An 11,533-nucleotide genomic window follows, 5' to 3' on the forward strand; every position below is an offset into this window, starting at 1 on the left:
CCTACCGCCCAGAAATGCCTTGACTATGCTGAATAGCCTCTCGCCCAACTCAAGCTCGGACAAGACCTCGAGGATACCCTTGTGCTCTATGCAATCAAAAGCTTTTTCGACGTCTAGTCCCAGAATCCCTCTCCCATGCACCGGGCAACCTTGTATGAGTTGGTGCTTGGTCAGGAGAATGACGTCCTGAGTCGATAGCCCGGGCGGAAACCGATCACGTTATACAGGAGTATGTCGTTTTGCTCGGCGTAGCTAGTGAGTCTGTTGAGAATAACGTGTTCCTAGCTTTACCTATGCACGATGTAAACTAGATCGCACGCAGGTTATCCAAATGGAGCGCTTTACCCGGTTTCAGTATGAGGATGGTGTTGGCCATCCTCCATTCCTCCGGATAGTCTCCATTTCTCCACAACTCGGTGAAATAATCCGTCAAGATAGTGATCGACTCATGGTGTATGTTCATTAAGAGTTTATACGTAACACTGTCGGGTCGGCCTGCCGATCTACTACAGAGACTATGGAGGGCGGCCGTACCTCACCCTCGGTGAAATCACGGTCCATTTCCTCGCATGGTCCTCCCATGTACTGTACGCGTTCGTCGCTATCGCCCGGTTGTTTGAGCGGGAGATCTTGGTCCGCGAGCTGTCTCATGACTACCTTCTGAGTCCTGTACTGGCCGACTTGATGTACTAGTTTCGTAATTACCGTTCTCTTGTTTGACTTAGTGCCGCTCTCGTTCAATAGATGTTTGAGGATGTTCTAACTGCCTCCATGTTTGATTCTGCCGTCTGCCAAGTGGCAAACTTCGTCCCACTGCTGTTTCACGAGCGTCCTCGAATGCTCCTCGATGTGCCTGTTTAACAACGCTATCTTTTCCCTCAGCTTTCGGTGCAAATTTTGCGTTTTCCGTCTTTACAGGATAGATTTGTGGCCTCGACCAGATGCGCGAGCTTACTGTCTATCCTGTCTATATTTTCTTCGGTCTTAATTTCTTACGTGGCCTCCCTCAGGTCCTCTTCGAGCTGGTTAACCCAGATCTGGAAGGACTGTATGCTCGCTTCTATCGGTTCCGATTCTAGTCTCTTCGCTCTTACTTATCTAAAGAGGTCCCGGTCTGTGCATCGAAATGTTCTAGTCACGTCTTTCGGCATGCGTATACGTATGTGTATGATACAGTGGTCGCTGCCAAGATCGGTCCCCGACTTTTCCCAGCTCGCTTGTTTCGAGTTGTTGACAAAAGTGAGGTCCCGTGTAGAGTTCCTGTACGTGGACGTTCCACAGCGGGTGGGGAAAGCCGGATCGGTGATCAGGCACAGTCCCAGGTCCATGGCAAGATCCCATAACCCCTCACCTTTCTTTGTATTCCAAGCGTATCCCCACGCGTGGTACGGGGCATTAAGGACCCCTCCGATGATGAGCAGGCAGCTCTTTGCGACTGCGACTGCCTTGTTGAAAAGTGCCCTAAAGCTTTGTTTCTTGTCGGTGGAACTGCTATAAATGTTTGGGCACAAAATACTCTACGGCCTGCCCTTGTGCCTTTTGAGTACGACTTCTACTAGGGGATACTCGATTTTACTCAATCCGAAATGGATATCGTGTTCGATAAAGGGTAGCTTTTGTCAACGAGGGTTGCCAATCCCAACCCGCAATCTTTTTCTCTACATACCGATTTGTGCCCGGTTAGCTTGACTTCATCCACTAAAGTTGCCTGCAGCATATTTACTTTTGGTTTGACCCCCATTCATCGAATTAATTGGCGCAGCGATGCCTTTTTGTTGAGGAATCCGCGACAATTCTACTGCCACAAACTAAAACTGTGGGTGCTATCCATGATTATTGGATGGGTTAATTTTGCTAATACCCGCGATCAATCTCTTTGGAGCGCCCCCTGACGTTCCGGAGAGCGATTGTACCCTTTCTTATTCTGACAAGAATTCGTCGTCGTCGCATCTCATTTCGAGTTTCTTGAATCGTTATTCGGCCGTTAACCTCCATTTCAATAGTTTATCCTCTTTAATTTTAGTTCTTTCCGTCGTCTCTCAAATTTCTTTGGTTACCTCTTTTAGGTCGCTGAGGACAGAGAAAACCGAGTCAGTTTCGGGGCTTACTGCTCTTTTTTTTCGAGTCGGGAGAGTTATCTCATTCGCTTGGTTCGTTTCTTTGACCTACTGGTCTGGCTACTGCTACGCTGGCAGTGCTCGCCTGTGCCTTTATTTTTTAGTTCAACTGCCTTTTTGGTCAGCCCTTCGTTAGCTTTACGCACAGAGTTTACCTCCCTAATCAACTGTTCTATTCTGGCATCATTGCTTTCAATCACAGCCGGTGTGGCGGCACCTTGTCTCCGGTGGGATGGTCTCCTCCACAGAGCTTGCACTTCTGCTTGCAAACGTGACCCGCTCGTGGATGGAGGGTTCCACACCCTCTACACAGAAGAGAATCCGGCGTGGGGCACACGTCCGCGCGGTGTCCTGCCCTACCACATGCGAAGCACACACCAAATCGTTTCCTGTAGAGATAACATCTCAACAAGCTCCGCCTGTAGCGCACAAAGTTTCGCACCCTCATACCATCGAAGAGGACGATGACTGAGCCTGACGTCTTGATGCGCTTGGCGGCCAAAGCGAGTGGGTTACGCTCATGCACGATATCCCTTGTGATAGTGGACTGGGAGTCCCTGATGTCGACTCGTCTAATCACCCCTTTGCACGTGGCTTGCGGGGCCGTCTCGTACGCATTAGCTTCGTACACCATTTCCGCGATTTTGAAGGACTTGATTCTAATGTACCTTGCCGCATTGTCTGGTTCAGGCGTGCTGACCACCTCGATATCTTGTGTGAAGTTGGGGCACACCATGTCTTCACTTGCTTGCTCTGCCGTTACGCCTGAAGCCTCCCTCGATCACTGCAGTTCCAATAGCGGTTGTACTTACCTTGCTCAAATTTACTCCTCCGCGTGGCCTGACTATAATCTTCCGATGCTCATCGGGTAGTTGGGGCATCCTTGAGGCCTTGACTATACAATTCTTGATCGAGCCGGTGTTCGTGGCGGGTCCCTTGCTGCCGCCGGTTGTGGCGTCTCCAACGGACGCTTGCGAGGTACTTGGCGTCGCGTTGGCCGCTTTGCTGCTCTTCTTTCCAGAACGGTATCGTCGTCCGGTAGCCACTTGGCAACCGAAATTTTCCTCGTTGTTGTCCTCATCGTCTTCCATGTGGGAGTCCGCCATGTCCGCTTGGCACGTCGGCCGGCAAGGCCTAATGGGCCCGGCTCCTGGATAGGGTTAGCTCCGCTTGTAGTGGGATGGAAAGAAAAATTTCAACAAAATTGTCAAAAAGTGGTCCCCGCCTCAAAATTTGGTATCAATCGAGTTTGGGCAACTTCACGGCTCTGATGATGTGCTTGAAATTGTCGTACCTCGAAAAATTGGCCAGCGCAACATCCAAAAAAACGGAGCCGCTGTGAGATACGTGTCTGCTCCGTGAATTACATAATTAGTATTAATTATTTATTCAACTTATCGAATATTACAATATGATAAAAAAGATTGTCAATAAGAAAATTGCAGACCAACATTAAAAAGTACGGATGCAGCTTTCTGTTGCTCAGTACGTGCTACATAAGGAGTTTTTGTGAGTGTGAAAGAAGCCGACGAATACAGGCAATGTTGGCGCGTGACTGCCACGCTCGAGACGCTCTACGCTGTATGCTGCATGTGATATTAAGTGTTGTAAATCTTGGCCAATCTCACCTGAATGGAAGCTCCAATGTAACACAGTGTCATGTATTCTCGAATACATTAAAGCGATAGCTCTGCATCCACAGTACGCACCTCTGCTCGAGAGCGGCCGCCTGACCGGAAGACATTGCAGTGAAGTATCAGCCACGGTGCAACATAGAATGAATGGATGGATACTCTGAGCTTCCCCTCTCGGATGGGGTGGTAGGTTACGCCCCCGAGCTCTTGATATTATATTGCCTAGTGTCCTCCCCATGTTAGGATATGAAACGAAAAGGAAGAAGAACCCGCGAAGAATTCCCATCACCCAAATTTCTGAACCCCTATGGGGTTTCAGAAAGTTTGTCGTTTCCCTACTTCCACCAATCTTCTAATCGCATCTTACTAATCTCTAGTGCGGACATGTTTACTTTCCCCCTGCTCTTGATGAACTCGGCGGCTTTAAGGAGGCCAGCATTGCCTAACTGGACCCCTGGACGGATATCTGTACATTTTAATCATACATGCTCCAGCGTTTCTCTAGCGTTACCGCGGCAAGCACATGCTTCTTCTTCATGCTTCGCATATATGCGTGTTATAAGGCGTCCTAATCTCGCTTCGAAAAGTACTGAGCTTCCCTTTGAGTTTTCATAAATTGTTTCTTTCCTGATTACGTTTTTTTTTTTTAAGTAGTCGCTCATGACAGGTTTTTTTTTTCCATTGTCGCCACCTATGAGGTTATCTCGCCGTCTCTGACTTTTCGCTTGATGTTCTTTGTTGCTGTGTTGCTCACCATAAAGGTCGCATGCCTCTTGGTATGCTTCCTAGTTCTTTTCCTCCACTGTGAATCAATGTTTTTTTCTGTACGAATACTTGACAACTCTCCCAGCCCATTTACATTCTTTCATATTTCTCAATTGCCCTTCATAATCAATTTTACTGTGAGTGTCCCTCACTTCAAAATTTGTTCAGCCCATATCACACTGCACAGCTTCGTTTGTAGCCTTTCCATGAGCACCCAGTGCGAGGCATTGCCATCGAGCCGTGATTCTACCCTTCATTTCAAGCCCAACTACTGCATTTCCAAATAGAGACCCTAGAACTATTATACCTTTCCACATAACCTGGAGCACCTCGTACCTATTGCATCCCCATAGAGCTCTGTGTTTCATTATGGCATCATTTCTCTTCCCCTTTGCTGTTATTGTTTTTCCTGTATTTCCAGATATCTGTTGCCCTCGTTTGTCCATATACCAAGACATTTGTATTCTTTTACCCGGGGTATTTCTGGCCCTGAATTTACACTGTCTGTTCACTGTTTTCATTGTATACAATAACACCTCACTTTTAACCCTAAATTTCGGACTAAACTTATCGCCTTCTTGTCCACAGTTATAACCCAGACGTTGCCTACCACTTTGCTTGTTAGAAATGCTTCTGCCTTTTACAATGACATAAAATACCGTTCGACATTGTGTTCCTTTAGCAAGAATTTATTGGCGGTTACTCCTACGGTAAAAAAAAGAGTATATGAGGTGCAATAACGGCACGATCTCCTGTAACAACACCCTCATTCTCAAAGTTAGTCTGTTGTTTATTCTCAATTACCGCTGACGACAACCCCCAGGCTACTTAATCAGAAAGAGCTCATCAACTTTGATTTGGCTTCGAGGTTAATCGGGAATTGAACTTACTGAAGCAGCCATGTTATCTACGGAAGAAAAATTGGCGCGTGTGGCCACATAAGTCGCGTCCTGCAGAATTATTAAGTGATGAAGTAGAGTAAGATATGGGGGCGGGGGGAGAGACCTTCCGGAATGAGGTAATTGTTCTAAACGTTACACATAACAAAGAAGCAAAATGTTGCGTTCATATGTTCATGTTTATTGTACTTTTATCGTTGTCATTTCTATTGGGCTTTGCGGTAGTTTCCTCTGGTATCCGCGCTAATGTTCTTCAACGCGATCAGCCGATCCCCAGAACATTCGGCCAGTTTCTTCGGAGTCGGCCAGCACCAGGACGGCTGCAAGGTGGTAAAGATAGGCGGTTTCTCTAAATACCAGCCTTCGATTTGATCGTGGCTTTTTTCTTTTACAATATTAATAACCCGTGCGGCTTTGGCATTCGAATTGAGAACCCCACGGCGAATACGCGGGCGCTGAATTGCTAGTTTCCAGCCTTGCTGCATTCTGCTGGAAGCGAAATTACACAAACGACAAAGAAATGCCCCACGACACTGCAGAAATCAGAGATGTAAAAATGTGGACAATGTTAAATTTCATATTGGCAACAATAATGTGTTAACTTTGTGTAGGCGTTTCTCAATGCGGATATTTGAAGGTCTCGCGATTGGGGCAAATTAGGATGCAAAGTAAACATGTTTCAGACAGAAAATCACACAAACTATTCTGGAGAAGTTGAAAACCCAGTTTTTTTTTTTGTCTAGGAAGTATTTCATTGTCGTCTAAAACTGGCTCAAAGCGTACTGCATTCTTGAAGGCACTAAATTAAGAGCAGCCGAAGTGATAGAAGATCTGGAAGAACATTCAGTGTTTCACACCATTGAGTTTCCTTTCCCTCATTACGCAGCACTATAGCAAGCCGCATTCAACGTGTAGACTCCATGTACGATTTCGCTTGCCACTAATCCGTTCGGGAGCCGCGTTAAGAAATACATCGGCAGGGCTCTACCGTAAATCAGAGCAAATAAAAAGGCGTAAAGAAATAAATAAAAATTCCTGGAGCAACATGTGCTCACGAAGGTGCACACTAAATCCCTTAAGTTAGGAAAATTACGAATTACAAAACACGAAGCAACGCTTGCGTTCCTTTTAAAACAATAGCTTCGCTTTTGTTGTCCCTCGGCCAAGCAGCGTCGTTGTCGTCGGTGTTGTCGTCTGCAACGCCCATGTCATGGCGCGGGCAACCGTTGGCGCCATCACCAGGGCTGTGCCACCCGCCGTGGCGGTGTATTGGTTTTGGCATTGCGCTGCTATGCCATCGGGCGGGGGATGAAATTCTGGCAACGGCGACCGCATTTCGTTGTTGGCGAAACGCAAAAACTCCCACGTACCCTGCATTGGGTGCGCGTTAAGGTGATCAAAATTATTCCACAGTCTCCCACTACGGCGCGCCTCGTAATCGTATCGTGGTTTGGACACGTAAAATACGCCTATGTAATTTATTTTAACTGAAACAGAAGCATCGCCGTCTGAAAATTGCGAACAAGTGAGTACATAGCGGGTGAGAAGGCATCGGCTGCTAAGCGCAATTTCCCAGATTATGGGGAACTCTACGCTTCGAGCAAATAAATAACATTTCTAGCTTCTATTCTGGATATTGGATAAAAACCCTCGAGCTTGTGCACACGGCCGGAATGAGAATCTGGTCAATCGTGTTACGACCAGCAATACCGCTGAGCTCTGGCAGTGCCAGATTTATGCCGTCAGGCTCTTTAGCCTCTCTTTTCCCAAGTGTTAGCCTGGTTTTCTCTTCCATGATGTAGAAAAATAATGCATACTTCTAAAGGCTTGTTACTTCGATGCCCTTTTTACTCAAACATGTTGGAGCACGGACGAAGGTCACATAAGAACAACTAAAGTCTTTCCACTGCGCCGTAAGGACAGGCCAGAGAAAGTCTGGTCTAAGTGGCGCACTATCATTGTAATGTATAAAGTAAAGCACGCAGCGTAACTATCCAGGTACACTGGCACTAAATTCGATAGCGCTCACATAGTTGATGGAACTATGACCAATGGCAAAAAGAAAAAGTGGATTCCTGAGAGATGGGAGTTTAGTTCCACGTAGGAGCACAGCAAAGATTTCTCAAAGTGAAATCAACCAGCAGGATTCCACGTTGGTGTTTATACATATTGTGACACGCTGACGAAGATGTTTTCATCTTGGTGACAAGAAGACAACGCTCTGGATTTCACGCACTGTCTACCATCTTGTAAGCTGCTACAATTATTCCAAATATCCTGTAAATATACGTCTGAGTGTTTTTAACCCCGTAACAATATCATTCTAGATGTCCACATCTATCTTGATTACAGATCATACTGCATTCATGCGCAATAAAACGACTTTCCTCGCAGGGAATTTACCTTACACTATAGCTTTCTCTACGCGTCGCCTTTAATTTGGTTGGCGCATAATGGAAAACAAATTTCCAATAGCCTTCGCCATGATTTACCTGACCGTAAATATCGTGGTAACATTTTGTGCTCCATTATTAATTACGTGCTCCATTAATTTGCAGGTAACGCTGGTTACGGATATAGGTCTGTAATTAGGTGGGGAGAAACGACTCCCAGACCTATGTACGGGAATCACCATTCCTAGCTTCCAGTCATTCGGAAGAATGGTGGTTTGAAGTGACTGAGCAACGATTTCGCTCAGAATTATAGATGAATAAGTAATAGTTCCCTTAAGAAACTTGGAATTGAAACCATCCACTCCAGTGCATGCAGAAAATTTGAGGTCTGTATCAACTTTACAAGGCCACGAAGGTCAATGGCAATAGGAACCAATGGAAAATGACGCACATCAGAAAAAACAGCGCTTGCGCACAGCACAGAATCCGAACATACAGAGAAGAACGCGTCATTCAGCACTTCACAACCGACACTGCGATCGACGGGTTCGTTGCTAAGATCGCACGGTTCAACGGCACTAGATTTTTTACCGTTGACCACACTCCAAAATTTCTGTGGGTTGACTTTTAAGAAAGAAGGCAACGCGTGCCCGTAAAATGTTGTTTTCGATTCTGCTACAGCATTCGTGTTGCTTGAACTAGGTGCTTGAAGAAGGCCAGATGATTCCGGCTAAAATTAAATTTTCACCATGGATTGCGTAGCTGGTTCCTAAAGAATTGTTGACTCATTCAGGGACATACCATTTCAGGAAATTATAAAATAGCACGATAGCTTAGCCCTTCAGGCATCTATTTTGAGCGTATATTAATTGATCTTCATTAAAAGGTTGCATTCATTTTTCCTTTAAGCCGTGTCCTTACCGATCAGAGGTGCGACTAAAAGGCACAATCCAGGGCCGCTATTTTGTAGCGATGCCTTATGCCTTATTCTGTGCTATTCTTATCATCCACCACACACGGCCGCCTAATCCCGTTGATAATGTGGGCAGACCGTCAATCCGACCACTGGCCATGCGCGAAAAGCCTGAAAAAGCATAGAATCGGAAAAGGCATCGGTACAAAATACCGGCCCAGAAAGATTCGCCATAAGTCCTGACTGCTGAACAGAGAGAAATGACTGTGTGGTATTCGGGAATTACAGAATTGTTGAACTCACTCCGTGTAAAAAGTGCATCAGGTAAAACTTTATATAGGTACAAGAATTGCGTGCTGTCGCTTTGTAAACCGAAGATTTAATGGTGGTAATCTAAATGAACTATGGCTTGCCCTGATAAATTTCATTCCGTAGTAACGCTTTTATGGCGCACGCACTGTTTAGAAAGTACGCCTATTGGGATGCGTGCAGACCAGACGAGGGGGTATGCTGATGATGCCTTAGCAGATGTTTCTATCATTTGTTCTCACCGCGAGGTAGTTTAAAAGGGCAAAATAACAACGAAATGGCGACACAAAGCTTCTGCTGAGAATGCGAGGTGGCAGACAAAGTGCGGTGACGGAGGTGTTACGTAATACAAGGCAGACTTGGTGCTTTTGTACGTCTCCACATATCGACAAGTGCAAGCAAGAAGTTCCTTTTAGTGAAGTGCAATTCAATGGCACCTTTCATGATTTAGCGGCAGTAGTACCGGCCCGCATGGCCATATGTATAAGGAAAGAGCTATAACGTAATGAATTTGTTTATTTGCTTCGCAGCTTCATGTTTTTTCGCAGCTACTATTTAATGAAACTGTCGTTCTTATTTTATATTCTTTTACTCGTTGGGAAATCTTTCCAAAACGAAGATACATACTTGCAATCCCATAAGATTTCGTTTTGGCTTTTGATTTCCTCGTCAGTTATTGCACATCTGAATAAATTTATGTGGTCCACTTATTCACGCGCTCATATTTAGAAACACATGCCCTGTTAGTAGGTAGATGTTTTGTACAGGCTACTAAAGATAGAGGCAGCGCATGAACAGTAACGGATAGAGCGTACGGAAAGCTGACTGCTAACAGAATATTTTAGCCCTGAAGAACAAAGGAAATATTAGAGTGGGCGTGCACATTTAATTAGTGTAGCCATAATTGGAATATGCATCATTTACACGGCGCCTTCATCAAGCTATTCATACTGATTTGCTGCATTCTGTCCTGAGCGGACGACTGAGATTTATTCAATCTTCTTACTCGCGACATCAAAGCGTATCCTAGCATAAAATTACTGCATCGTTTTCGTATATTCGCACGAAAAAACTTTCAGTGGCTAACGCTCTTACGCAGAGCATATCGCCATTTTCCCCCAACAATATTCTGCCAGATGGACCTTTCACATCGTGTGTTGACCACGCACACAAGATAGCGCCCTTTTGCTCCCATACACTGAAGTATGAGAACGGCCCTGCATTGTCGAGAGAGTAACGGAATGCCCTGCCTACAATCATTACGGAGCTCCTTGATTTCCTTGAAGCAGCTTTTCCATTCCGCTGTACACTCATTGTAAATGTGCATGCCTTGGGAATTTGTAGCCGAATCTGTACGAAAGTTTTCTTTGTGCATCTGTATCAAGCTGTGCATTTTCTTTACCACTTAATAATATCCCTTTTGTGCTTGTGCTTCGTATTTGGGTTAACAGTTGTCCATCTTTTTCTTTTTTTCTTCCTTACACAGTCTTCTCAATATATTTGTAGTGCTTCGTAATGGTTTTGTTCATGTTTCGCCTTCCTCCTTAAGCAATGTCCTTTATTGTCCTTACGGTTTTTAATAAATGAATACCTTACATCAAGCTTTCATTCCTGTATTATCATCTATATTTTACTCCTTCGTGCGCCTTTAGCAATTGACATGTGCTGGAAAATTGGTTCACAGCCAAAATTTTTTTGTTCCTTCTATATGCACTTTCCTGGTGAACGTCTACAGCAATCCGTCCCACGGACAGCAGAAATTCAAGGCACTATTCCACAAGGCGAGTTCCGTCGCGGGGAGAAACACGCTCGTAGTGTGCGGAGACTTTAACGCTCCGAGCCAAGACTGGGGCTACCACAGAACGACGTTCAAGGGGAGAGAGCTGATGCAAGACGCCACCGACGTGGGACTGAACCTGATCACGGATCCGGCCTTACCACCAGGATCGGCACATCGGTTACGAGAGACACCACTCCGGACCTTTCCTTCGTCAAAACCGACGGAGGACCGAGAGAAGCAAAATGGAGAAACACGGGCAAAGAGCTGGGCAGCGATCACTACATCGTGGAGGTCGTCGTACCGCTCGAAGGCCAAGGCAGCACCGGCATAAGGAAGTATCGTATTACGGACTGGGACGCCTTTCGAAAGGCGCTACCCGCGGTGCAGCTGGACATTACAGACACCGAGCAGTGGGCGGCCAACGTCGTTGAGACGACGGAAGGAGCCACTAAAGAGCTGGAGACGGACGAACGCATAGACAAGATGGACAGTCGGCTGGCCCACCTGATAGAAGCCAAGCAGTCCATAAAGGCGAGGTGGCAGAAGCGACGAGCCAACCGAAATCTAAGGAAGAACATCGCCGAGCTCAACAGGCAGATCGAGGTCCACTGCAGGGTGATATGCACCCAACAGTGGAACGAGGCCTACAACGAAGCCGACGGACAGATGCGCAAGGGCAAGACATGGAACATGTTGCAGCACCTCCTCGACGAAATCAAGACC

The sequence above is a fragment of the Dermacentor albipictus genome, chromosome 5, assembly GCF_038994185.2.
Source record: "Dermacentor albipictus isolate Rhodes 1998 colony chromosome 5, USDA_Dalb.pri_finalv2, whole genome shotgun sequence".
In the NCBI taxonomy this organism is placed as follows: Eukaryota; Metazoa; Arthropoda; class Arachnida; order Ixodida; family Ixodidae; genus Dermacentor; species Dermacentor albipictus.